The 27,495-nt window shown below is 47.5% G+C and overlaps 1 long non-coding RNA gene across 9 annotated transcripts in view; it reads left to right on the top strand.

The window, feature by feature from the left end:
• Positions 1-27,495, top strand: part of LOC144829232 (uncharacterized) — an 814,902-nt gene that overhangs the window by 645,921 nt on the left and 141,486 nt on the right. Inside the window, exon 5 of one of the 9 annotated variants that reach the window (XR_013610615.1) lies at positions 13,979-14,123. The exons of the other annotated variants lie outside the window; for them this stretch is intronic. This is a non-coding gene — a long non-coding RNA (uncharacterized LOC144829232). Of the gene's footprint in view, positions 1-13,978; positions 14,124-27,495 lie in introns of those variants that run through there. 9 annotated transcript variants of the gene reach the window in all.

Here is a 27,495-nt window from a genome sequence, read left to right as displayed (position 1 = left end):
TAGTGTCGGAGCTCTGTTTGGAGTTTGTGGATTTGGTGTGGGTCCTGATGCAGTCGAACTTGCAGGAGTGGCAGGTGAAGGGTCCATGGGTGTGTCCTGGAGCGGCTTGGTAGCAGTTAGGGAGTGGGCCGGGGTTAAGTGCTGAGAGGGTTGCGGCGGCGTATGTTATGCGGGTGGAATGGGATTTGCGTGGACCAGGGGGGCTGGCGCTGGGCGCGGTCCAGGCGCGGACGGGCGTAGACGGGCTTACCTTTGGCACACCTTCGGCGCGCATAGGGCGAGATCGCTGCGCGTGAACGCTGCGCGCGTAGGCATCTGTCATATGTGGATAGTGGAAGGGGGAGGGAGGATCAGCTGGGAGGCGGGAGCGGGGTGGAGATCAGGGCAGGGAGGCACAACACAACAACAAAAAACAAAATGGCAGCAAGCCAATATCGCAACAGGATTGGGGCACAATTGTAAATAGCGCGATGCAAATGGCAGTGGCGCCGGCACAATCAGGCACAAATAAATCCTCAAGGCGACGAGCCATCATGTCGCGAGAAGAACGCAGGTTACCGATCTCAGTCTGAGCATCTGTGACATCCGTAATAAGACTGGAAGTCTTCAAATCCAACGACTTGACCCTCTCGTTAGTCTTCGCCAAGTCCGCTCTAATCAGCGTGATGTCGACGGCTACCGTGTCAATCTTAGAGGCAAGGGCCTCGTACTGCTGTCCCATGGAGGCCTTCATGCTGGTAATGGCACCCATGACGTCATGCAACGATATTTCCGAGGACGCTGCAGGATCAGCCTTAGTATCGTCTGAAGTGCGACCAGTACCGCCGGGGGACCCTTTTAACTGAGAATAATGATCCATAATGTTCGTCTGGGTCTGTCCCCCACGGAGAGGTGTCTTGATCTTGCGCCTCTCATTTCAGGTCTGGTGGCCATATTGGAGAAGGGACCCCGGAGGGGCCCGCGCGACCTGGTAAAAATGGCCGAGTGTAGAGTGGCCAAGCAGACACCGAAACTGGATCAAATGAGCACAAACGCCAAGAAAGCTGGAGACAGGGCACTCAGCAGGGACAGCACAAAGCAGTGTAGAAACACCAGGCCGGCCGAGGATCAATCCGAGCGACACTGCCATCAATACAAGCCGGTAGTAGAAAACGAAACTGAAAGTCAGACTGGGCTCGATCGAGAGGGGACCCCTTCAGCCGTTGTTGTTAAACTACTCCCCGGCCTGCCAAGCAACCGAGCCCCCGGTCCGTCTCGGGGCGGGCCGTAAAAGTTCGAGGCGATGTAAAAGTGGATCCCAACGTCCGAATTTGATTCTTCAAAGAATGTTGAGATCAGCGAGGGTTTGCGAACAAAAGCCCATCTTCAATATCAGGATGTAGTAAGGATAGTTGCAAAGGGCGGTTCGGGTCCGGGGAGCTCTGTGCTCACGCGACCATCTTGGATGCCCGCGAAGCTCCTCCTGTGTTCTCTATTCTTGACGATTAATCTGCTTGATTATCACCAATTTACAACATTTTTTGTGCTCTCTCTTGTCCAGTAGGGCGTTCGTTAGTATTTTCGAATAACTCTGGCTACGCAACCCATTCTGTTGAGTATTTTGAGAGCTATGCTAGTTGCACTCGCAGTTCATGTTTGCCTGCATTGTTCTGATATAGTAACTATGCCGCTTTATAACCTACTCGTTGTCTACTTGTTATCTAAGCTAATTACTGCTTGTCAAGGGTCTATTGTGGGCTCCTCATATAACCTGACTAGCCTGAAGTTCTATTGTCTCATTTTTACCCTCTGTTCTGCTAAATGAAATGAAATGAAACAAATATTTATAAAAGCGCACTGCGGCCAAGCGGCTTCCTGGCGCTGAGGATCACAGCCAACAATTTGCAAAGAAAACCGGGGGGAGATTAGACAGGAAAAGCCTGAAGAAAGAAGAAAGTTTTAAGAGCTTTCCGGAAATGTGAGAAAATAGGGATAGAGCGAATAGAAAGGGGAAGAGAATTCCAGATCTGGGGAGCCCGCACCGAGAAGCGGGTGCCTCCGGTGCGGGATTTGCGGAAGCGGGGCACGTGAAGAAGGGAGAGAGAGGACGAGCGAAGAGAGCGACAGGGGGCATGAGAAGAAACTAGAGAATTGATAAAGAGAGGAGCAGATCGGGCATGGGCCCGGAAAGCCAAACAGGCAAGTTTAAAGTGAGATCTGAAGTGAACAGGGAGCCAGTGAAGGGATTTAAGGGCAGGGGTGATGTGGGAAAACTTGGGAAGACGAAAAACAAGACGGGCTGCCTGGTTCTGGATGGCCTGGAGGCGGCGAGTCTCGTAAGCCGGGATGCCTACAAACAGGCCATTACCATAATCCAGGCGAGATATAATAAGGGCAGAAATAATAGTTTTAAGGGCATCAACAGAAAAAAACCGGGAGATTTTGCGGATGAGGCGGAGGGAAAGAAAACAAGCGGAAACGACGGCGCTAATATGCGCATGCATAGAAAGATCATTACTGATCTTAATGCCCAAGGTCCGAACGGAGGAAACTGGTAAGGGAGGGGGACCGAAGGAAAGGGGCCAGTGAACAGCAGACCAGGGGTTAGAGGGACCACCAGTGAGGACAAGCTCAGTCTTGTCAGGATTAAGCTTTAAATGATTAAAGCTCATCCATTGGGAAATAAAGAGTAGAGTAGAGCTGAACTTGGAAAGAGAGTGAGTAGGAGAGGATAGATCAAAGACAAGCTGGAGGTCATCTGCGTAGTTGTACACAGAGACCCCCAGCTCGAGAAGGGAAGAGATAAGAGGGCGGATATAAAGGTTGAAGAGAAGAGGGGACAGAGAAGAACCTTGGGGTACCCCACATGTGACCGGGAGGGGGGGGGCAGAGAAATCAGAGAGGTGAACTGCCTGTGATCTGCCCTGAAGAAAGGACGCGATCCAGGAAAGGGCGGTGCCCTGGATGCCCGCTGCGCCGACACGGTCGAGGAGGATGGCATGATCGACCGTGTCAAACGCAGCGGACAAGTCCAAAAGAACTAAGGCCTGGGGGAGATTGCAATCAGCCTTCCCCTTCAGTTCATCCAGGACCGCGAGGACCACACTCTCAGTGGAGTGGCCAGGTCGAAAGCCAGCCTGGCGGGAGGCCAAGATGTTATTCTCCTCAATAAAGTTCGAGAGACAAGAAGTCACATAGCTCTCGAGGATTTTCCCGAGATAGGGAAGAAGGGAGATCGGCCTATAGTTCGATGGAAGGGAAGGATCCAGGCCAGCTTTCTTCAGGATGGGGTGCACAATGGCAGTTTTAAAGAAAGAAGGAACAGAGCCCGAAGCCAAACAAGAATTAAGAAGAGTTAAGGGGGGAATGGGGCAAGAAGTGTAAAGGGATCTAAGAATCCGAGCAGGAGCGCAATCTGCCGGAGAGCCGGACTTGACCTTAGCAAGGAGGTCACGGAAGAGCTCAGGTGAGATGGGTAGGAAGTGATCAAAAACAAGAGAGCAACGGAAGGAGTGGTCCGGGAAGTTGGGTTCAGGTACAACCGGAATGTTGGACTTGATGGTTATTATTTTATTGATAAAATAGTCATTAAGGGAGTGACAGAGGGAAAGAGAGGGGGCAGGGGACAAACTAGCGCGGTCGGAGGTGGCAAGACTACGCACCAGTGAGAAAATCTCACGTGATTTGTTGGCCGAAAGGGCTACGCGCTCCGAAAAATACTTAGATTTTGCCGCAAGAATGGCCGATTTGTAGCTGTTCAGAAGAGCTTTATAAGTAAGGCGAAGATCAGGACAGTAATTGCGGCGCCAGCGACGCTCAGAGCGCCTAAGTTCTAATTTCAGCGACCTGAGGTCGCTGGAAAACCACTTGTGTGCATCATAGGGACGGGCTGATCTGATCTTTCTGAGTGGGGCGGCCCGGTCGCAAGCCGAGGAGAGCCAGTTGTTAATAGCAGCCGCCTGGTTCTCCACAGAGAGGCTGGTCAGGGTGGGAGCCGATGAAAGTAGAGAAGAAGAAAGATCACTAAGGTCCGTCTTGTTCCAACTCCGGGCCCATGTGTTTTTGGGCGGGGAGACTTTCTCGGGTTGACCTAGGCTGATGGAAAAGGAAATCAAAAAATGATCGGACCAGACACAAGGGGAGATCGAGGTGACCGAGGAGTTACAGCGTAGGGACCAAATCTGGTCCAAAGTATGACCATGAATGTGGGTAGGGGCCAAAACAAGAGGGAGAAAATTAAGACAACGAAGAGTGGTGGAAAAGTCTTTGGAGGAGGAGTCCTCCCTTGGGTCACCCGGCCAGAAATTAAAGTCCCCGAGCAAAAGTAACGAGGAATTGTTTACGGCCAGAGTGGCCAGGAGATCCTGCAGGGTGGACACAAATGACGGCATATTTTGAGGGGGGCGGTAGAGAAGAATCACCGTCAGGGGAACCGGGAGGTTGAGCGAGCGGGCCACCAGGAACTCCACACCGGAAATACCGGGGTGCGGTAAGAGCTGGAATTGGAGGGAGCGGTGAACTATCATGGCCACACCACCTCCAGTTTTACCATCTGGGCGGTCGGCGCGAAGAGCATAGTGGGTGTCAGGGAGGATGGCCAGCAAGTCGGGAAGGGAGTCCGAGGAAAACCAAGTTTCTGTAAGGAACAGAAAGTCCGGGGCGTCAGTGTCCAAAAGGTTGAAGAGAGCAGATTGATTTTTCACAGCAGAGCGAGTGTTGAGGAGAAGGGCAGAGGCGACTGGGAAACCGGGGGAAGTGCGAATGAAGGACGGCAGGGGAGATGATAGAGGAGGGGGGATGGGCAGGACTGGGCAAATAAGAGGGGGGACATAAATGCCATGCGAGGATAAGAGTTTAACTGTGGAGGGGGAGGGGGGGGTGGAGGCAGGAAACGAAGTGAGTTGGGCGGAAGAGTACATCAGAGGACGGGCAGGGTCTGTGGCCCCTGGTCCCGGCCGGTCGCGGACGGGCGCAGACGGGCTTGCCTTAGGCGCGCCTTCGGCGCGCAAACGGCGCGCCCGCTGCGCCCGTCCGCTGCGCGAACGGTAGAGGCACATGATTTATTAGCGAGAAAAAGGGGGTGTGGCCAGGAAGTGGGCGTGGCCGGAGGAGCGTCCGCTGAAGGCGGCAGGCAAGTCAGAGGGAAGCCGCGGCAGCGTCAAGCTCGGCTGCGCGGGAGGGAGGAATGAGGGCGAGGTCCCAGAGCCAGGTAAGGGGACAGTGGATTAAAAAGCGCGCTGAGGCGCTGCGAGGTGCCAGTGAGAATTAAAAGAAGCAAAAGTGGCTAAGAGCTCCCGCGGATGGCAGGGGAGCGATCCTGTTGAGGAGGCGAGCTTGTAATCAGCCCCTAAGTAGGTAGCGGCCCCGAAGGGGGCGTGGCCAGGAAGTGGGCGTGGCCGGAGGAGCGTCCGCTGAAGGCGGCAGGCAAGTCAGAGGGAAGCCGCGGCAGCGTCAAGCTCGGCTGCGCGGGAGGGAGGAATGAGGGCGAGGTCCCAGAGCCAGGTAAGGGGACAGTGGATTAAAAAGCGCGCTGAGGCGCTGCGAGGTGCCAGTGAGAATTAAAAGAAGCAAAAGTGGCTAAGAGCTCCCGCGGATGGCAGGGGAGCGATCCTGTTGAGGAGGCGAGCTTGTAATCAGCCCCTAAGTAGGTAGCGGCCCCGAAGGGGGCGTGGCCAGGAAGTGGGCGTGGCCGGAGGAGCTAGCAGACGGTACTGCCGTTGCACACTCTAAATTTCTTACATTGGGGAGGGTGGGTGGGGAGGGGAAAGGTGAGGAAGGGGGAGGAGGGTAGGGAGGGGTCAAAATTGAGGTTGTTCACCCCACCGGTCGTTTCCACTTGCTTTGTTTTTTGCTTCTTTTTTGTTGTGAAGGCTGACGCATCTATGATATTGCACAGATCATACACTTCCAAATGTCCACACACTAGAGTTGTACCACGAAACCTCCAAATAGCATTTCCACATCAGACACCAACTGGTATGTCTCATTGAATGTCAAGGGTCTTAATCACCCTGTGAAAAGACGGAAGGTCTTCGAATACCTCTCTAAATCAAAAGGGGATGTCATCCTGCTTCAAGAGACTAAACTCTCAGAGGAAGACACACGCTTTATTAACCTTAACTGGATCTCCCACACTCTCTGTTCCTCGGCGAATCATAAGAAGGGAGGTATGATCACCCTAATCTCAAAAAAATCTAAGTTATCGGTCACCTTGCATACCCACGACACGGACGGTAGACTATTGATTACCCATCTGTTGAGAGGCGATGATCCAATTCATGTGGTGAACATATACAGTCCCAATTCTGATACACCTGACTTTTGGGAATCAGTCTCCCAAGCGATAGAGAACATTTCACAAGATGAGCTCCTAGTTGTAGGTGGAGATTAAAACATTCCCATGGACCCTTTATTAGACCGCCATTCAAAGTGCTCATTCCAGCCTTCTCGCTCCCACGAATCTGTCACACGCCTATGCAATAAATTCTTATTAAAAGATTCCTGGCGGCTCCAACACCCTGACGGGAAGGACTACACCTTTTACTCCGATCCACACAATTCATACTCCAGAATTCACTATATCATACTCCAGAATTGACTATATCCTAATTTCTAGCCCTTTCACTCATCTCATTGAGGAAACAGATATTGCTCCGAAGCTGATTTCTAATCATGCTTGCATTAGCTTCAAGCTCGCGGGCTCCCACTCGATTTTACCCCCAAAACGCTGGCGTTTTAATGACGAAATCCTATCTGATCCCGCCAACAAACAGTTAATAGTAGTGGTTGGGCCCGTAGGCTCCAAAGGCAGAGAGCCGGAAACAGGCACCTGAAAAATAAGGTGCAGGCGTCAGATTCGTTTCACATAAATTTGAATAATGAGTGACATCTATAAAGCTACTTTGCTGAATATAATAAACTTACTTAAAATCAATTGAAAAGTAATCTATCCCTTAAAAGTGGCCATTGGACGAAAAAATAAATGAATTAGCTTGGACCGTGAAGTTCCATGAGGTCGTTATGGGCAAATCTGAAAGAGAGAGGAAAAAGGAAATCAACAATAATAGGACCCCAAATCAAGCACCATTGCGGTTGAAGAAAACAGTAAAATTGTCTGTGTCATTGATCAAACAAAGATAATTACCTCTAGAATGGATCGTGACACTTGAGAGGCCCGCCAGGTACTTAAATCTGGGGGAGATAAAAATATAGAAAACGACTCTTATCCTCATGTAAGAAGTCACCTGAGGCAGCTGAGCATCTGTTCAAAACGGGTTTGACGTTTAAGGGACAGGGCGCGATTAAAGCTTACCTCTATTCTTAGATCTGCCTCCGTCTCGCTTGAAGGGAAACGGAGCACTGCCACAGCTGCAGTTTATATAGCAGGGGCAGACGCTCGATGCTTGTCATTATGGACAAGTTATCACAGCTCTGTCATAGAAGAAAGACTAGCTGGGAAAGTTTAGGAGAATCGGCAGTGTTAACATAATGTTAATGTTTCTAGAGGATCCAAATACAACTGCACAAGCAAAATTGGCCGTGCAACATCTAAAACCCAAGGCAAGAAAAAGGGAAGAATAAAAGATAATTCATAATTCCCGGTACGCCCGCTCCCGCAGGAGGCAAATTACGAGTAGGCTTAAATGCCGATCCGCTGTCAAAAAAGATTTACATAAAGACATGATGAAGTGCAGAGTTTACCGGAGGCAGTGGGATTTTCTATGAACATAGCAAGCAAAAAAGAATTTCTTTTCAGACTACTGGTTAAATGTGCCAAAGGGGATGGGCATTATACTAGGCACTATCTTGTTAGTGCAAAGATACATATCATGACAATTACCATTAACATTTTTTAACATACATTCCAAATTGAAGATGTCGCGCACCAATAGCACATGGTAAAGTTTTGTACAATTACTGATCAAATGTGCCAAAAGAGATGGGCCTTATACTTGCCACTATATTGTTATACGCGTTGTTGCAAAGAGAAGTTTAATACATAATCATGACATGTGCCATAAAAACAATTTAACATACATTCCAAATTGAAGACGTGGCGCACCAATAGCGGGCGTTACTTGTATGTATGGAAATCTAGATATTGTCAGTGTATGAGAAAGCTGTTCTAAGTAGTAAGAATGTCCATTATAAGTAAGCAGTTCACATGAAGCGGATCAACCGGGAAGGACCAGATGTATGACGCTGCTATGTGCAGAGTGCGCAAACATCTTATTCTGATACTGGGTACTATAGCTGTGCATTGCTAGCGTCCGATTCGTTAAGGCCATTTTGTATTGAGTCTAAGCGGGACATCCATTTGCATTCTCTGACACTGAGAATGGTTTCAATGGTACCTACCCTGGGGCCAAGCCAAGGGTAGCCTTCTCCAAGACTACCCACTGTAGGTCGTCTGGACTATGTTTAGCAACTCTGAAATTCTCAACCAAGGGTGCTCCTTGTACTCCACATTGTATGCGGCTGCATTGCTGCAATATGCATGCTTTTATTTTTTGCTGTGTTTGTCTGACATATTTTTTGGCACAACGGCAGATTATTCCATAAATAACGTTGGTAGTATTACAGTTCGTAAAGGATTTGAGATCAGTAGTGTGTTGTTTATAAACTAACTGTTAAGTTTGGATTGTAATCTTGCAGGCCTTACAGTGGCCACACTTGAAGTGGCCCAGTGTGGGTGGTAGATTCCAAAGAGTTTGTTGGGATGGAGCTTCCAGAGAGTCCAGAAAGGAACGCACCATGTGGTCCTTCACACTTTTAGCGTTCCTGAAAGAGTGCAATGGTAAACCTGGTTGTTCAATATCATCTGATATAGTATTTGTTGATCACCTTCTTTAAGGCATTTACTCTGTGTTAAAAAGGTGGTGACACAGATCATCCTCTGTGTGGAGTCATTGTCTGTCTCTCTTGGTGTAAGCAGCGCTTTCCTAGGGCTGAACCAGGCTCTTTTGCATGCTCTCCTGACCAGCCTCCTGGGGTACCCTCGATCCACCAGTCGGTCGCTCAGCTCCTCTGATTCTGACATGAAGTCTTCCTTCTTGGAGCAATTACGAAGGATACGCAGGGACTGCCTGAATGGTAGATTATCCCTTAGGCCGCTAGGGTGATAACTGTTATACCTGAGATGTGAATTGAGTTCAGCTGGCTTACGGTATAATGTGGTGGACAGTTTGTTGTTCTCATTTCTGATGGTGATGTCGAGAAAATCAATCTCTATGGGGTTGAAGTGTATGGTAAACTGTATGTCCTGGCACCTCTGATTTAGCCGTGTGTGAAAAAAACGTAACTCTACTGGATCCCCAGTCCAGATCATGAGGATATCATCTATGTACCTCCTCCACATAGTAACCTTGCTGTTAAAAGGATTGTAGTCGCTGAAGATGAATGAATTCTCAAAATAATCCATGAAGATAATGTCCAAGTCTGGGGCAAAGGCCGCCCCCATTGCTACTCCCTTCGTTTGAAGGTAATATTGGCCCTGAAAAAAGAAGTTCTTCATCATAAGTATCTGTCGTAATTGCTCCAAGAAGGAAGACTTCATGTCAAAATCAGAGGAGTTGAGCGACCGACTACTGGAACGAGGGTACCCCAAGAGGCTGGTCAAGGGAGCACTTAAAAGGGCCTGGTTCAGCCCTTGGGATGTCAGGGCTGGTGTGGGCTCAATACTTCTGGCGGAGTGCCTCACCAACATTCAGCAGCTTGCACAGACTGTGGAGCGCCACTCACCAGTCCGCCTTGTATCTTTCCCGGACCACGCGGTTCACCACAAGCAGATGAGGTGCTGCACTTATCTGCAGCTGTCAGAGGCAAGGTTGTGGTGTATGGCAGACTTTATTCTACTGGACGGCGGGCCCGATTATACTATTCATCCGTGGTCAGCTTTGTCGGGCTGCCTTACTTGAATGCAGTCACTTCATTCTGTGCAGGGGTTGCACTTATCCGTAGTTCCGGGGACCCTTACTGTCTCACCGCTGGCTGGTAGGTGCAGGATGCTCTGCAGGGACTTTAATTTACGCACCGCTTTCTGTTCTCTTGCTGATCACACTGGCAAGTGGGCATACCTCACCTTGGGGGTGCAGGGCACGGTATTCGTCGGCCTTTTCCAACAGTTTTGCTTGCCATGTTCTTCTTGGGCAAGTGATAGTGGCAGTGCCTTTGTTGGGCTGGCATCAGACTGGGGCTATTCCCCCCCTCCACGATGAACTGCTGCAGCTAGCTCTTATGGAGGGTCACAGCTGCTCGTCACCAATGTCATGTCGTGAGCCCCACGTACACATAAGTACTGTACTTAAAACTGGCCGAAGCATGTTCACTTGGGCCCCTCTATTGGCATGGTCACCTGACCGATGACACCTGTGTTGGATGGGTGTGGGGTGGGAATAAAAGCCAGCTCTCTGGGATGGTTGATAAAAACACAAGTATGGGTCCAGCAGAACACTGCAGTCATTACCATTAGTGGTGCCCTGAATCACAGAATTATTCTTCGCATTTTACCATCTACTTCAGGTAGGTGGTAACCCATTTGAGAAGGGATTCCCAAGGGTTCGCTTCGTGAATGTTCGTTAAAACATTTTTTAAGAGCAGGCAGTGGTCCCACGGGCCACTGTCTGCTCTTAAATAATGTAAAGAAAACTTTTCATTTTTCTTTTTTAAACTCAACCGGTTTGTCTTTAAGGAAAATGGGTTGCATTTAAAGAAAAAAATGATTGCTGTATTTAAAAGGAATCACAGACACGGAGGTCTGCTGACTCCCGCAGACCACCATCAATTGTAACGGTGGTCTGCTGACTCTCGCAGACCACCATCAATTGTGATTTCAGCGAGTCCTAATGGGTCTCAAATTGCGACCTACCTCATTAATATTCATAAGGTACGTCGATTTGCAATCCCACAAGGACATTCGGAATAGCATTTACCTAATTGCGATATGCAAAAAATCACAATTAGGAAATCGCTATTCAAAATATTGATAAATCCAGCCCTTAATCTTGGAGGGTCTGACTATAAGCAAAATAGTGAATTAATGCTCTAGAGCAGGGGTCTCCAACCGGTCGACCGTGAGCTACCGGTAGCTCGCCGAGGCCCCGTGAGTAGTTGTTTAGCCCTTCATAGTCTTTATCATTTTTTGGGCCTTTTTTAAGAGCTGTTGGCCGCCCATACCTTAACCAGGTGCTCTGATAGGCCTAAGCTTAGCTGGGGCGGGCTGAAGAGGATGACGTCATTTGCATCATCGTAGCATCACCCATCTGCCCCCCTACCTTCAAGAGCCTGGCACCGCGCTTTCATCGTGAGCAACGTGTGCACTACTAAAATGGAGCTGCTCCTACTCCCTTCTGGAGCCCTGCACAGCGCTTACTGACATCCTGCACGACGTGCGTACTGCAGGTGCAGAGCAGCAGGGCCCGAAAAGCTTGTTGGTGTGCAAGTGGCGTGGAACAGGCAGTATTGAACTGCTACCGTCCTATCAGTGCCCGTGCCTTTTCCAGTCCGACTCTGAGTCTTTCACTAGGTAAGTCCTGGCCTGAACTAGTTGCTGCGCCCTGGCCACTGAATTAATTGTCGAGTAATTGTTAGCCCCTGCCCTATCCTTCGTCGTTCTAAGCCCCAGGCGCCAAAAATATTCTTGACCAGAGCCACAGTCAAGAGGGCATGCCGTGGAGAGGGTGAGGAGGGGGAGAAGAGATCAATAATGCACTCGTGATTTCTATGTTGGAAAAAAAATATCCGTCACAGGTTTGGAACTGAACGTTTTAAAAATGCTGTCTTGCTTGATTTAGATTAAAAAAACGATTTTGATTTTTCTTCGCATTGATGCGTTCTCACATTAGAAGTGCATGCCTCCTCGCTTGTAATATTTTTTTACATGTAGTAGTGATGTAGAAAAACCACACAATCGTGGTGATTGTGTGGTGGTTCCACATCACTACTTGCATGTAAACAAAACTTGAAGTTTGGAAATCTGCTCCCCCACCTCTATAAACTCAAGAAGATGGAGCCCAATATTCCAACGAAGTCTTTTCATTTTACTTCAGGAAGTGCGCCGATCCCTTTGTATCTGGCCTTTCTAATGGCAAAAAAGGACATGGGTTTGGCAACTTCTCATCTACCTTGAACATGGGTGTCCATACCTGCTCCTCAAACCCTGGATCCATGGCACATTTTCAAGACAGTGATTGATTTGTATTTTGATTCATGGTATGCTTAATCTGTTGCTATTCCTAACACCCATCATATAACTAGACCTCATGAACTCATACTGGATGCCCCGTGCCTAAAAAATCAAGTGTCCTTAAAAAAAATCAGTCTCATATGCTGTACTGTTAACGAACATGCTAATTTATTCAAAATAAGAATATTGTATTTCCGCTGTGCAGTGTCAAGTCAGTCGAATGGTCTGCTGCATTGGAACAACTGTTTATGGCACATGCCTTCTTATGTTTCCTACCTCCACAAAGGAGTCAGTTTACATTTTTTTTTTACTTCATGCAAAGAATTCATATCAAGCTAAGTCAAAGGCCCCCGGTGGGGTGGTATTCTGCTGTTACCCTCTGCTTGTGACAACAAGTGTTACAGTCGATCGGCTATCCTTCTGTGTCTATGATCAGTCTGCTTGTCATCCAGACATCCTTTCATTTTCAATTTCTGGTCTGATTATCATTCTATATATGTATTGAACAATGAAGAACAGACATGTCAGTCTGCACATGAGGTGCTGGCTTCTGAAACAGGCAGACATGATGGCTGAACATTTGAAGTGCAGCAGAGAGCGGGAGCTCTGTATGTGAGGTGAAGGGACAGATAAACATGAGGATATGTGAGGTGCAGGGAACATACTGATACTGCGAATGGAGGGCACAGGGAGGGGGTCACCCAAGAAGCTGCACTTGAGGGGCTTACACACATGAAGATGTGCATGCGAGGTGCAAAAAACAAGCAAATATAACACTGTGCATGTGAGGTGCAGGGAACAAATTTACATAACAGTAAATGTGAGGTGCAGGTACAGAGGTACATGTGCAAAGCGGAGAGGCATGCATGAGGCTGTGCATTTGAAGTACATGGACTAGCTGGCATGATGCTTTGCGTGTGCAGAGCAGAGAGCAAACAGATGACTGCATGTAAAATACGGGGAACAAATTTATGACATTGTATGTGAGATGCAGGGAGCAGGCACTTACAGGGCTGTGTATGTGAGGTACATGGAAAACCCCTGTTTTTCCTGCTATTGAATAGGTGCTGTGCTCCAAGGTATTGTTTTTGAGAGCACATTAAACTCAATGTGGGAATACTGAGACACCTTCAGTACCAGCCTCCATCTTCCCATTGCCAGGGATCAGAACCCCATACTCAGCTGCCCAGTCTAGTCAGGGAGTAGCTTCTGTTCATTTATAACAGCTTTCAGGTGGTTTCCCTTCCCTTACAACACTCCCTGCTTTGTTTGTAGCTCAACTAGAGAGTGCTCTTCAGAGACAGTATCATCATGGCATGTACCGCTTGAATGTGAGGGTGACTTGTGATGTGTTAGTAATCGGAGATGGGATGAGTACTATGGAATCATTGAAATAAAGCAGACCTTTTTAAGCGTTTAATGTGCCCTAGAGTAAAATTAGAAACATGAGAATATATTCTAGGAAACTTTAAGTATTTTGTTCAAACCACAGTATGGGCTCCAAACAAATTAGACTTAAAGTTCATGAAACTTGGTGTGCGGAGGGGTTCAGCGAAAAAATGTGCGTGATGCTTCGCCTTTAGTAGCTCACGACGATTTTTATTGATCAGAAGTAGCTCTCACTACCGAAAAGGTTGGAGACCTCTAGAATATCACTACGTCTTTTAGAAATAAACCAAATTTTGAAAATCTACATGTTTCCTATTAAACTTAAAATTAGATTTTTGTGTGTTGATTTGTAAGTGAATTAAAGAAAAGAATTCATAATTTGTGCTTTATTAAATGTATACTCGCTTCTGTATTTTTGTGCATTAGTTTGAGGTTCACATTGTTGGATTACATAAGGCTGGCGTCAGCTATTTCCTGTAGTGATCCAGAGGGGGCCCACAGAAGTCAAAAGTTAAGAACCACTCACTTATAAGGAAGAGGTTTGAAAAGCAGCCCAATAACAGTGCAAACCAAAGTTCAAGATAATAATAGCATGTGAGGAAACGTTGCAAAAGCATAAAAAAGTTTTTAATTGTATTAGTATAAGTGTATTTCAATTCAGCCATGTTTTCTTGTTCCTGCTAACATTGCCCAAACGCACGTGCTGTCTCATTAATGTTCATATCCCTTGGCTCCCAGCGTGTGAAAATGTAGACTAGCTTGCACAGCTGAAAATGTTTACATATTTTGTTAGTATTGGAAGGGTGTTTTTGTTTGTTTGCATGACCTCAGGGTAGACACCTGCTGGATTGTTTTTTTAAGGGTTACTCATGTGTTCCTATTGGAAACTTATGATCACTTGTGTGTACATTTTTATCTGCCCATTGCACTGGGAGCTTGTTCTCCTAACTAGTGCTGGGGAAAACTCTGGCCTGTGTGCTCTGTGCTTAACAGAGCATTTTGTTTTTTCTTCTTCTGTCAATACACTCTTTCAGGCTTCAGCTGTTAAGTCAAGAATAACTTTATTTGGTGCCAAGACCATAAACGTTTGACAAACAAACACTACATATTAAAATGTACATATCCTTGTTAATAAAATCATGTATAAAAACGAAACATCATCAACCATGAAATTTCATAATGCTTAAAATTACACAGTAAAAGGTATTTTCCTTCTTATTTGTTTACTATATATCATAACGCTTTCTAATAGCCATTGCAACTTTTATCAAATTTGACACCGCAGTACAAATAGCAGAACTGGTCAGTGATTGCAAATATCTGAACCCATCAACGTATCTGCAAGGCTGAATATCCTTTAATAGTGGTTCCGAAATTCTTTCCCTTGGTTCCTTGTAAGGTGAGCAAAATAGGATGAAGTGCAGTGTATTCTGGGTTGCCGTGTTGTCACAAGGACAGGGGATAAGATTGTCGGCCCACCCAGATTGTCTTGGAAATGCCACCAGAAAGTGCACAGTGCCTAAACGAAATCTTGTTAAAAAGAATTGTATCTGTATATTAGTGTTAGACCTGTCAGCCCTAGGGTGGTCTTTCCCTATTTTTTTCGCCCTTGCCTCATTTTTCCCACCTTCTTTTTTGTTGGCCCTAGGTCTCCGAGCACCTTCCCATTGCTAATCAATGCTAAGGTGCAGGGGCTCTCTTCCCCCAACATGGCTGCCACTGGCCCCTGCTACTGCAGCGTGGCCTTTTTAGTCGCACTCTAGTTGCCAGGAGCTGGCTGGAACCCCTAAACATTGTTGCCATACCAGCCTGCCTTGCCTGCCCCTAGCTAGACTAGGGAAGCTCCTGGAACCTTCTAGAATAGGGGCGGAGTCTGTTATTGCCGCCTTAGAGGGTGGTCACCTGACCTGGGCATATATAAAGAAAGGAGGGAAACTTTTTAGTCAGTTGGGGCATCACTGACCTGGGGGACCCTACGCAGGAGACTTAGGCGGTAGGGCCTAGTCAGGAACCTATTCCACTGGGGGTGACAGGGTTTAGGCGCTGCCCACCAAGCTGTGTGAGGAACACTGAACTAGCCCACTGATCTGGCCCGGCGGGAGGGAAACCCAGGGACCACCTGCAGTGATCTGCTGAGGAATCCTATCAGCAGCCTTCAACTCAACCCCCCCCCTCTTCAAGTAACTGCCTCCCAAGGGCGCTAGAACCACCAAGCGCCAAGAAGAAACCCACCTGCTCCAACCAGGACTACTGGGGATCAACCAGGTACTGGACTGTGCTACCCCTGACTTCACCTGGGCCCCTGCGCTGACCTGCCTAACTCCCTCTGACTAAACTGCTTGTACTGCTAAGCGCTCATCCTTCGTAGCACTAGCCCCCTGAAACGCTGTGCCTGAGAAGCGCTATTGTTAAACTGCTCAAGCGCTGAAATTGCAGAGCGCTGCTCTGCTTTGTGCCCTGGCGTGGAGGCCCTGGAGCGCTGTGTCCCCAAAAGCGCTGCCTGACCTACCGCTATATCGCGGGAGCCTCTGCGCCTTCATCTGCCCCTTCGGCACTTCCTCACCTTGAGTCCTTGAGTCCAGGGACCTCTCTCTCGACCCTGCCTTCCCGCGCAGCCGAGTTGACGCTGCCGCGGCCTCACAACCACCCGCCTGCCGCCTTCAGCGGACGCTCCCCCGGCCACGCCCACTTCTTTGGCCACGCCTCCTAGTTGTCCTATAAATCATGTGCCTCCACCGTTCGCGCAGCGGACGGGCGCAGCGGGCGCGCCGTTTGCGCGCCTAAGGCAAGCCCGTCTGCGCCCGTCCGCGACGGGCCGGGACCAGGGGCCTCAGACCCTGCCCTTCCTCTGGCGTACTCTTCTGCCCAACTATTGTCCATCTCCGCTTCTGCTCCCCTTTCCCCCTCTGCAGTCCAACACTTATCCTCGCACGGTATTTATGCCCCTCCTCGCTCTTGTCCCGTCTCTCCCATTCCCTCTCTCTCTATCTCTTCCACGCCCTCTGTTATTGGCCCTACTTCCGGTTCCCCTACCGCCTCTGCTATCCTTCTTAACACTCGCTCTGCTGTTAAAAATCAAACTGCCCTTTTCAACCTTCTGGACACTGATTCTCCGGACTTTCTTTTCCTCACCGAAACCTGGTTTTCTTCTGACTCACTTCCGGACCTCCTTGCCATTCTCCCTAGTACCCACTATGCCCTTCGCGCTGACCACCCCGACGGAAAAACTGGAGGTGGTGCGGCTATGATAGTTCGCTGCTCTATGAAATTCCAGCTTCTTCCGCACCCTCGCATACCCAGTGTTGACTTTCTGGTGGCCCGCTCCCTTAATCTCCCGGTACCCCTTACGGTGGTACTCATGTACCGCCCCCCTCAAAGCATGCCATCATTTGTGTCTACCCTGCAGGACCTCTTGGCCACCTTGGCGGTAAAGAATTCCTCGCTACTCCTGCTCGGCGACTTCAACTTTTGGCCGGTTGATCCGAGGGAGGACTCCTCTTCTAAAGACTTTTCTGCCACACTTCGCTGCTTCAATTTCTTACCTCACGTTTTGGTCCCTACCCATACCCACGGTCATATCCTGGACCAAATTTGGTCCTTACGCTGTAACCTTTCGACCACCTCTATTCTCCCCTGTGTTTGGTCGGATCATTCCATGATCTCCTTTTCCATCCACTTGGGCCAAGCCGAGAAAGCCTCCCTGCCTTAAAACATCTTGGCTCGGAGTTGGAACAAGACTGATCTCAACGATCTTTCTTCCTTATTGTCTTCATCGGCTCCTACCCTGACAGACCTGCCTTTGGAAAGTCAGGCGAATGCCATTAACACCTGGCTCTCTTCTGCTTGTGACCAGGTCGCCCCACTCAAAAAGATCAAATCAGCTCGCCTTCATGACGCCCACAAGTGGTTTTCCAACGACCTCAAATCCCTGAAATTAGAGCTCAGGCGCTCGGAGCGTCGCTGGCGTCGCAACTACTGCCCTACCCTCCGCCTCAAATACAAAGCCCTCCTCAATAACTATAAAAAAGCCATCCTAGCGGCCAAGTCTCAATATTTTACTGAGCGAGTGGCCCTCTCGGCCAACAAATCTCGTGAGATCTTCTCACTGGTTCACAGTCTTGCTACCTCTGACCGTGCATGCCCTTCCCCTGCCCCCTCTCAATCTCTCTGTCACTCTTTGAATGATTACTTTATCAATAAAATCACTACCATCAAGGCCAATATTCCCATTGTGCCTCAACCTGATCTGCCTGATCACTCTTACCCGTCTCCCTCTGCTTTGGATCATTTCGAACCAATCTCATCTGAGCTTTTCCTCGGTCTGCTTGTCAAGGTCAAGTCCGGCTCCCCCGCGGACTGTGCTCCAGCACGGATCCTCAGAACTCTCTACACCAGTTGTCCCATCCCTCCCCTTACTTTTCTCAACTCTTCCCTGGCTTCGGGTCGTGTTCCCTCTTCTTTTAAATCTGCTGTTGTTTATCCTATCTTGAAGAAAGCTGACCTGGACCCCTCCCTTCCATCGAACTTCAGGCCGATCTCCCTTCTCCCCTACCTAGGGAAGATTCTCGAAAGCTACGTGACATCCTGCCTTTCCACCTACATTGAGGAGAACAATATCCTGGCCTCTCACCAGGCTGGTTTTCGTCCCGGCCACTCCACTGAGGGTGTGGTCCTCGCGGTCCTGGATGAACTTAAGGGGAAGGCCGACAGCAACCTCCCCCAGGCCTTGGTCCTTTTGGATCTGTCCGCTGCGTTTGACACGGTCGACCATGCCATCCTGCTCGACCGGGTCAGCGCAGCGGGCATCCAAGGCACTGCCCTCTCCTGGATCGCGTCCTTTCTTCAGGGCAGATCACAGGCAGTTCACCTTTCTGACTTTTCCGCTCCCCCCCTTCCGGTCACATGTGGGGTACCTCAAGGTTCTTCCCTCTCCCCCCTTCTCTTCAACCTTTACATCCGCCCCCTCATCTCTTCCCTTCTCGAGCTGGGGGTCTCTGTGTATAACTACGCAGATGACCTCCAGCTCGTCTTTGATCTTTCCTCCCCAACTGATTCTCTTCCCAAGTTTTGCTCTACTCTTGTTCTCATTTCCCAGTGGATGAGCTTCAATCATTTGAAGCTCAATCCCGACAAGACAGAGCTCGTCCTCACTGGTGGCTCGTCTAATCCCTGGTCCTCAGCTCACTGGCCCCTTTCTTTTGGCCCTCCCCAGTTTCCTCTGTCCGGACTTTGGGCATCAAGATCAGTAATGATCTATCTATGCATGCCCAAATTAGTTCCGTTGTGTCCTCCTGCTTTTTTTCCCTCCGTCTCATTCGCAAAATCTCCCGGTTCTTTTCTGTTGATGCTCTCAAAACCATTATCACGGCCCTCATCACATCCCGCCTGGATTATGGAAATGGCTTGTACGTAGGCATTCCTGCCTACGAAGCTCGCCGTCTCCAGGCCATCCAAAACCAGGCGGCCCGTCTTATCCTCCGTCTTCCCAAATCCTCCCACATCACTCCGGCCCTCAAAACCCTTCACTGGCTCCCTGTCCATTTTAGATCCCAGTTTAAACTAGCCTGTTTGGCCTTTCGGGCGCACGCCCGTTCTGCCCCGCTTTTCATTAACTCTCTAATTTCCTCCCATGCCCCCAGTCGCTCTCTCCGCTCTTCCTCTCTTTCTCTTCTTCACGTCCCCCGCTTCCGTAAATCCCGCACTGGGGGCACCCGCTTCTCAGTGCGGCCCCCCAGATTTGGAACAATCTCCCTCTCTCCATTCGCTCTATCCCTATCTTTTCCCACTTTCGTAAAGCCCTCAAAACTTTTCTTTTTCTCCAGGCTTTTCCCGGCTAATCCCCCTCGGACTCTTGGCAGATACTGATGTGTTCCTTAGCGCCAGGAAGCCGCTTGGCCGCAGTGCGCTTTAGAAATTTCTTTTTCATTTCATTTCGGCGGCCCCCGGTGCCAGGAGAGGGCCGCCTCCGTGTGCTGTGGGCCGCGCCAGGCCCGGAGGAGTGGGCGGGAGAGGCGCAGTCTTCCGGCGTACTCAGGGGCCGCTATCCCCGCCGCAGCCCGGCCCAAGAACGAAATATCCCCGCGGCAGCCTCCGGAGCCTGAGGTAGGCTGCCGCGAATTCCAGTCAGGCCGGGCTGGGCCTTGGAGGCCGGGACACTCACCCCACGTGACGAGGGAGCCCGGCTGCGTCATCGGCCGCGCCCCCGTCTATAGCCGCGCAGCCATTGGCTGCCACCAACACGCCTTCCTCCTGACTGGTTCCCGGGCCTCTGACGTCCTCGAGGGCCCGGGAACAGAACGAGACACTGCCGGAGGGCTCAGAGGAGCGTAGGAGCCCTCCCCTTAACCCGCGAAACCCCTGAGAGGAGCGCTAGAGCGTGCGGGCCTCCCCCTAATCGGCCTGCATCCCTCGCCCAAGCCAGGAATATCGGCAAGGGGGCTCTGTAGCCAGCGTGAGCCCCCTACCCCCTGCCAGAGCGCTGAAACCTCCGCAAGGGCCCAGGAAGGGCCGAAGAGACCAGGTAACCCCCAGGGAGGAGGGCGGAAGGCCACAGGAGGCCCCGAGTTCACCTCTCCCCTGGGGAACACTGTTGTTGGCCCCAATTAGCCACACAAGAATCAGAACTGGGCCAGAACAGTAACTAGGCCCTCTGAGGTCCGGAATTATTAAAGTTAACCCCTGCCTGGGGTAGAGTTGAACATCAGTTAACACCAGGCCCTGATTAGTGAAATGCTCATTTTTACCGGATGCACTGTTATCTTTGCTTAATGAAATGTTGCCTGATCTCCAAAGAGTTTTACTTCTGCCTAATGAACTGCTTATGGCTTTGTAATGACACGCTTATCTCTTTAATGAAATGTTTATTCATGATTGCTGAAATGTTTATTCAGGCATGCTGAAAGGTGAACAGTTATGGAGTGAAGTGCTCATGGCTTTAATGAAATGGTTATTGCGACATGTTATATTGGTTATTGAACTGCTCCCTTTGCTCCTCTGATGAAATGCTTTAATGAAATGTACTAAGGAGATGCTGATGCCTTGATTCCTGATTTCCCTGAACCTTGATCTAGATAAAACTTATTGATTTAAATCAAACTTACTGGTGTGGTCTCAGTCATTGTGTGCGCTTACTGGCTCAGCGGATGTGTGTGTTGTGTGGTCACTTAACACCTAAGCTTTCGGGTGCCTACCTGCTCGAGCCAGGCTACCCCCCGGGGAGCTGGTGACCGCAGTTCCTACAATTAGTAATAAAGGTTAGATAAAATTGCTGTTTAGCCGTGAACAAGCAACTGGGACCTGTCGCCTCAGAATGCGTATGACACGCGGTTGCCCAGATATGATGCGCTTCTTTTATAATAGCCTTAGCGATTGTGTGGATACTCGTCGGAGTGTCAACATACTCGCCCAAACCAATCTCAAATAGCCTATTGCTCACAAAACAAAGCCCCGTCAAGATCAAAGTGTAGGGTGTACTTTCTGGGGGAAGGTTTAGTGTGTCATTGACCCCCTGCCCACTTAATGAACCATCTGGTCGGTTGTATGACATTATATCCCCAAAAAGGGCTCTACCCCCGCCCACTGGATTAGATGTTGTTTGATGCAAAACGCCATGGCCCGGGTGTTGACTATATACAGGGGGTTCCCCTGGGGCACATGGTCCTTTGGTATCGTGGCCGGGGTACCGATATTTAAGCTATCATAGATATGATCTTGTGAGGGAGCTAAAGTATTTGAGGTAGATGTTGCTCTTACAGGGGCCACCCCGTTCAGGGAGGCACCAGAAAAAACGACACCCTGCCCTTTGGCTGTGTAACTTGATGGGATTTCTCTTTCTGCTGGTTTGTTTGCTGATTGCTTTTCCACTAGCGCTGGAAGAACGTGGGCTAATTGCTCCTCTAAGCTGGTCAATCTAGTCAAAATGGGTGCCAGGGCCTCCTGGACTAATTTACAACATTTTCCAATTAAGATGTCAGACCCATCCTGTACAATGTTGCTAGCCCCTCCGTTGCAAGATTTACAAATATTTCCTGATATGTGGGTTTGTTTGGTTCTCTTTGTCTTTGGCGACTGACCATTCAGCTTCTGAGCCCTGTCCTCTCAGTACATTTCCTCCTTCTTCCTGGTACAGTCGGTGGTCCAGCCTTTGCCTTAGTTGAGCGTGTAAGGGGCTCACCTTCATCCGGTATTGCAAGAGGCTCACCCTGGCTCAAAACTATCACAGTCGGAGAGATTGGGGGTTGAGGCCTGTGATCAATAACAATTTCAGGATTGTCCAAATGGGGTTCATTGTTAGAGGGAGGTAAAAGAGCATCAGGAATTGGTGCCAAAGAAAGTCTCCGCTCAGCGTGTTCTATTTATTTACTAATGGCTCCTACCCCCTTTTGAAGAAAACCATCAAGAGTGGTATTAGTGGTTTTTGGGGCAGGTGTAGGCTTCCGTTTCCCCATACTGCAAATTCCCTTGCATTGCTCAAGATGAATGAGATAGGGTTACCTTGTGCCATCAAGTAGCTTCAGTATGTGCCCGTGCCTCGTGTTTTATTTTAAAGCTAGGTGTCTTTGCTAAATAGCCAAACCCATTGATTTTAGTTTGAACCGGTGTATTTATTTTCACCTTTTTATCATCACTATTTTTTGTGCTTAGTTATTTCTTTCAATCTGTAAAAATACATATATCGTGTCATATCAATACATCCTTGTTCTCAAAACAATTTACAAACACACTTAAATAAAACATGAATGTGTTATTCTCAAAACTGTTTAGCAAACACACATAAATAAGGCATAAATGTGCAATACAACATATATAACAAACACTTTTTACATGAAAAAACATTTTAACAAAAAGGACGTCCAATACATATATCGCTATTGGTGATATGCTTTTGGTTATGATCGTTAAGACTCTTTAATATCTATATTCGATCCAATAATTATTAGATAGGGCACTTCCGCTGACACTGAGGGTCCCTGCATGCTGAGACGCATTGTCCGAACACTGAGATAATGATGGAGTTACACTAAATATTACAAAAAATTGCAGAGATGCATTTACTATGAAATTATTACAATACGGCCTCCCGGCAACAGGGGTTGTTAAATTTGTGACTGAGGTACACAAAGGATTCAGAACAGAGGTATTCTCTTCTTGGGTTAAGTTCCCGGATGCACGTACACAATTGTTTCACACTTACATCGAAGGTGAAACACCAGAGTAATACTTTCCATATGTGACATAGAAATTCCATTAACTTACCAAGAACACATAAATTGGTAGAAAATGTGAGACTTGGTCCGCTTAGTAAAGCAGGAGCTAATTGGCCGGTCCTAGCTTAATATACACTTCAGACTAATATTGCTAATTTAGATGCAGCAGAATTAACAATGTTATAAAAGATCTAGTAAAAATGTATAGAAATCTCACACAGTTTTTAATGCGAACACTCACAATTATCCCAGCGCGGACTGCTCAGGCTACACAACCATAATTGGCTAGCACGGGTATCGGCCCCAAAATGCGAATGCCATAATGGGAAAGATTCCCACCAGCCGGGAGAAAATTCTGTTGTGTATAGAACAGAAAACAAGCCAACTTGAGACAGTTTTTCTCATATGGGCCCGCAGGGAAAACACAGAATATGAACAATTTGCTTGCAGCTGGGGAAGATTGTGCCACTTGGGTTACAGTCTTCGCTGAAGTTTACACCAGAACTCATGGTACCCTTTCAATAGCAGTTTTACCTGAAGTACTGAAATAAGTACTGAGTGAGTATGGGGCAGCACCTGCCCGGGACTTGGGGATGAAACTGGTGGGCAATTTCGCCGTGGTATCAGCCATTATGTTAAGTAACGTAAAGCGCGAAACAGCAGCATTGGCTTTACACCAACGCCTAGGGGAGTTCACTCCTTCACAGCAGGAGCAGGAATTGCCTGCGGTTATCGAACAAACCTATGAACCTATGATAATCTAAGCAGGGATAAACTGGGAGTCAGACCTGGGAACCCACCAGTTAAAAGTAATTCTGAAAAGGATAACTCTAAGCAAGCACCTGATTCTTCCATGAAGAAATGGGACAATATATAATCAAGAGAGAAGGATCACTTGTCCCCCATAACCAGGGTATGCAGGTATCGTTCTAACTAGTCCCAATTAAAAAACCCTCATGCACGTGTATAGTTAGTAATTTTAGCGGTATATCTTGATTCTCCGCTATTCTTAACACGTTGTATGCATAATCATGGGGTTTAGTTGTTATGCATCCTCCACCCGGAGGCTTTACCCTTTGTTAAAACAGTAGTGATCAGTGATATGGCAGTGAAAAAGTGAAGTGAATAGTTTAAAAATATCTTCATATCAGAATAATGAATTTTATTCGTTCCAGTTTTGAGATAATGAGAATTAATAATAAGGTTGTGTGGCTGAGAGTGATAATGGCTCTCACACACTAGGTTTCGTGAATATTATAGGTCGACATGTTTCAGCCCTTTGGTTGCCAGAGGGTCAAGTGGGCTTTATTCAGGACCGAAGTGTAGGGTGTGCAGAGACCATGGGCGTCTCTTTTTGTGCTAGGCAAGTAGGTATTTCCTGGAATGCCTTCTTTTAGATCAATAAGGAAATAATATGTAATTTAATTCCTTGTAGTTCGCTGGGTACCTGTGGAAGAAAATTGAAAAATAGACTAGGGAAGTGGGGTGGTGGGGTTCACAGATAACTAGTGTACTGGTCAGGTTTGCCAGGAACATAAAAAATCGCTCAATAAAGCGTCGCAACTAGAAAATGGCAATACTTTCATCGACCACACTCAAACTAGCGGTCAAGTTCAACTCCCCCAAAATGATGAAACATTATTTTGGGTATGGCAAGATTTCTCTGTTCATTCTTTAATAGGGATAAACACTCGAAACAAGGATTACTAGCGATGTATTATCATATATCAGATTAAGTTGTGCAGCGGTAGTTTGTTTTGTGCCCCTGTTAATTGGAATTGATTAAGGTAAACATTTGTGCCGGTACTAAATAAATCTTTGACTTTCGTGATTTCGACACATACCTGATTTGGAGGTTATTTTTGCCTCATCGGGGTCCCAGTGGGTCAGGGCGACCTACTAGAAATAATAGTGGATATCAAAACCTTTAGTTATAGAAATACGTTACGGTTTGTAGCGGCAGTGGTGTTGTCTCGTGCTACCTGCAGTCTCACTCGGCACAACTTGTGCTGACTCTACCAATCTGGGCCCGGGAGAGAGCATGCTTTTCCAGGTTACCAGATATGAGAGACAGCAGTGTAGCCAATGAAGAAAGACCTTTCCTCAGCGGTCTGAGTCTGTTTTCATTTAATGTTTACTTAGCAAAAAATTGATTTTATTTTAATTTTAGGCGGAATTGATTATTAGTACTGGGAACTCCCGAATGGGTCTATTTCACAACTCTTTGTTGAAGATCGAACATAAGGGCAAGATCGCCACCAGGTGTGCATCATGAAGTCTATACTGCTAATATCTTTTAGTCACGTATTTTTACCTGATTATTTTACAAAATAAATAACAGTAATCCTCTTGAGTATTCCACCATAGAGTAGCATACCTCTAAATGAATGGTAATGTCTGATGGAAAGACGTGTTTTAATTAATGGCTAGTGGGTTCAAAGATGTTTGTTGAAGGATGAACAAAGGAGCAAGTTTGCTCCAATATGTAACTCAAAGTCTACTCTGCTAATACTGTTTTGTCACATATTGTTAACTTATTATTTACAAATACAAAATGGCGTTCCTCTCAAGAATGTCATCATTGAGGAAATAACTCAAAGTAATTGCAAATGTCTAGTAGACAAACGAGTTTTAGTTAAGGACTAATGGGTTCATGGAATAATGGTGGTGGGGCCAATTTTGCAGTCAGTTATCTGTATACGCTTCCCCACGGGACATTATCATTGAGTCCATCTGAGTCACTCTTTAAACGGTGCACCCACCTCTGCTCCTTCTCAAAAAGGATTCTTTCCGCATTATGGTCTTTATTTCCCAGGGTTTCTAGAGTTACCCAGTTCAGGTCTTCAATTGTGTGTCCTGCTTCAAGATAATGGGTTGACATCTTGGTCGTGATCTTCTTACACTTAACATTACTGCGGTGTTGGCAGATGCGTTGCTTGACCTTTCTACATGTCATTCCTATGTAGCGCTTTTCGCATGGGCATGTGATCATATAGATCACATGGCTGATGTTGCAATTCGTGTGGTTGATTAATTTCCATTTGAAGTCAGGTAACAATTGTATCTCCTTTGTCGTCTTTGTTAACGGGCATACTGAGCATGAGCCACATGGGAAGTGGCCGGTGACGGGACGAAAGTCCTATAGTTGGTTCGTTCCTGCTGTTGATTTTTTGGAAGGTGGTCTGGTGTGGACCAGTATGTCTTTCAGATTGCGGGTTCTTTTATTAGCAAATCTAGGTTTTGGCCATTTTATATTGGCTGAGGTCAAAATTCCCCAGTTTTTGTTGATGATCTTTTTAACATTATTGCTAGCAGTGCCATATGTGGTAACACATGTCATCAGGTCTGGTTCAGGTGTTCTCTGTGTTAGATCCAGAAGACTTTCTCTGTTTTGATTCCTTGCCCTCTTCTTACACTTGTCAATGACTCTTTGGGGGTAGTCTCTTTCTTTTAGTTTTTCACACAGTTCATTTGCCTGTTTCTTATACTCTGTTGGTTTACTGCAATTTCTGCGTAATCTTAAGAACTGGCTGTAAGGGAGATTCTCCCTGAGTGGGCGAGGATGAAAACTTTGGTATGAAAGTAAACTGTTTTTTGATGTTGGTTTTTGGTAGGTTTTTGTATGTAAAATATGGTTCTCGGCATAGATAGTGATATCCAGAAAGTCAAGTTGATGTTTGTCTGCGGTATAGGTAAATTGTAACCATTCGTCTCTTGTATTAATCCATGTATGGAAGCTTTTAAGGCTTTCCATATCGCCTTCCCAGATTAGAATGATGTTGTCGATATAACGACGCCAAAACAAAATCTGTTTGTGATATGGATTGATGGGGTTGTTGATGTGTTCTGATTCGAAATTGCTCACGTAGAGCCCTGCTACACTAGGACCGAATGTGCTCCCCATGGATGTGCCGTGGAATTGTTGATACATGGTGTCATTGTATTGAAAATAGTTTTCCATGAGGGCCATCTTGCAACATTCGAGTACAAAGTGTCTGGGTGTTTTGTAATCCCAATCACTGTTAAAGATGATAGTTTCTAGTGTGTCGAGAGTCTTTTGCTGGGGGAGGCTTGTGTAAAGGCTCTCAACGTCGAGCTCCACCAGAATCATGGTTTCCTCTGAGTAATTGATGTCCTGTAGGAGATTAAGAAGATCCCTCGTGTCTTTCAGATAGGTGGGAGTTTTTTGCGTTAATGGCTTCAGATATTGGTCTGCAAACTGCGACAACGGTTCTAATACTGATCCAATCCCGGAAACAATAGGTCTTCCTGGGGGTGGATTGCGAGCTTTATGAGTCTTTGGCAGGGAATAAAAGTAAGGTATCGTAGGGGTATTAGTTTCTAGGAATTCTGCTTCGTTCTTCGGGATCCAATTGTTTGTTTCTGCTTCTGTGACCATCAATGTGATGGTTCTCTGTAATCTCGGTGTGGGGTCCTTATTGATGATTTTGTAAAACTTTTTGTCAGAAAGCAAATCTAGGCATTGTCGGTTGTATCCTTCCTTAGAGAGAAGGACTATCCCTCCCCCTTTGTCTGCTTGATTTATGATGATTTCCCCATCATTTCTCAATTCATCCAGAGCTTGTTGTTCAGCTCTTGATATATTTTGAAATGGTTTTTTCGTGTTGTCCTTCAAGCCATCTATCTCATTCATAATTGCCTGCTCAAGGTGAGCAACTCGATAGGGACCTGTGAATTCAGTGGACAGAAATTTGATTTTTTTCCGTAGAGAAGTAT

Source organism: Lissotriton helveticus, chromosome 1_1, assembly GCF_964261635.1.
Source record: "Lissotriton helveticus chromosome 1_1, aLisHel1.1, whole genome shotgun sequence".
NCBI classification, from domain to species: Eukaryota; Metazoa; Chordata; class Amphibia; order Caudata; family Salamandridae; genus Lissotriton; species Lissotriton helveticus.
Note: the sequence above shows the minus strand (reverse complement) of the source record. Positions and strands in the feature narration are given on the sequence as shown.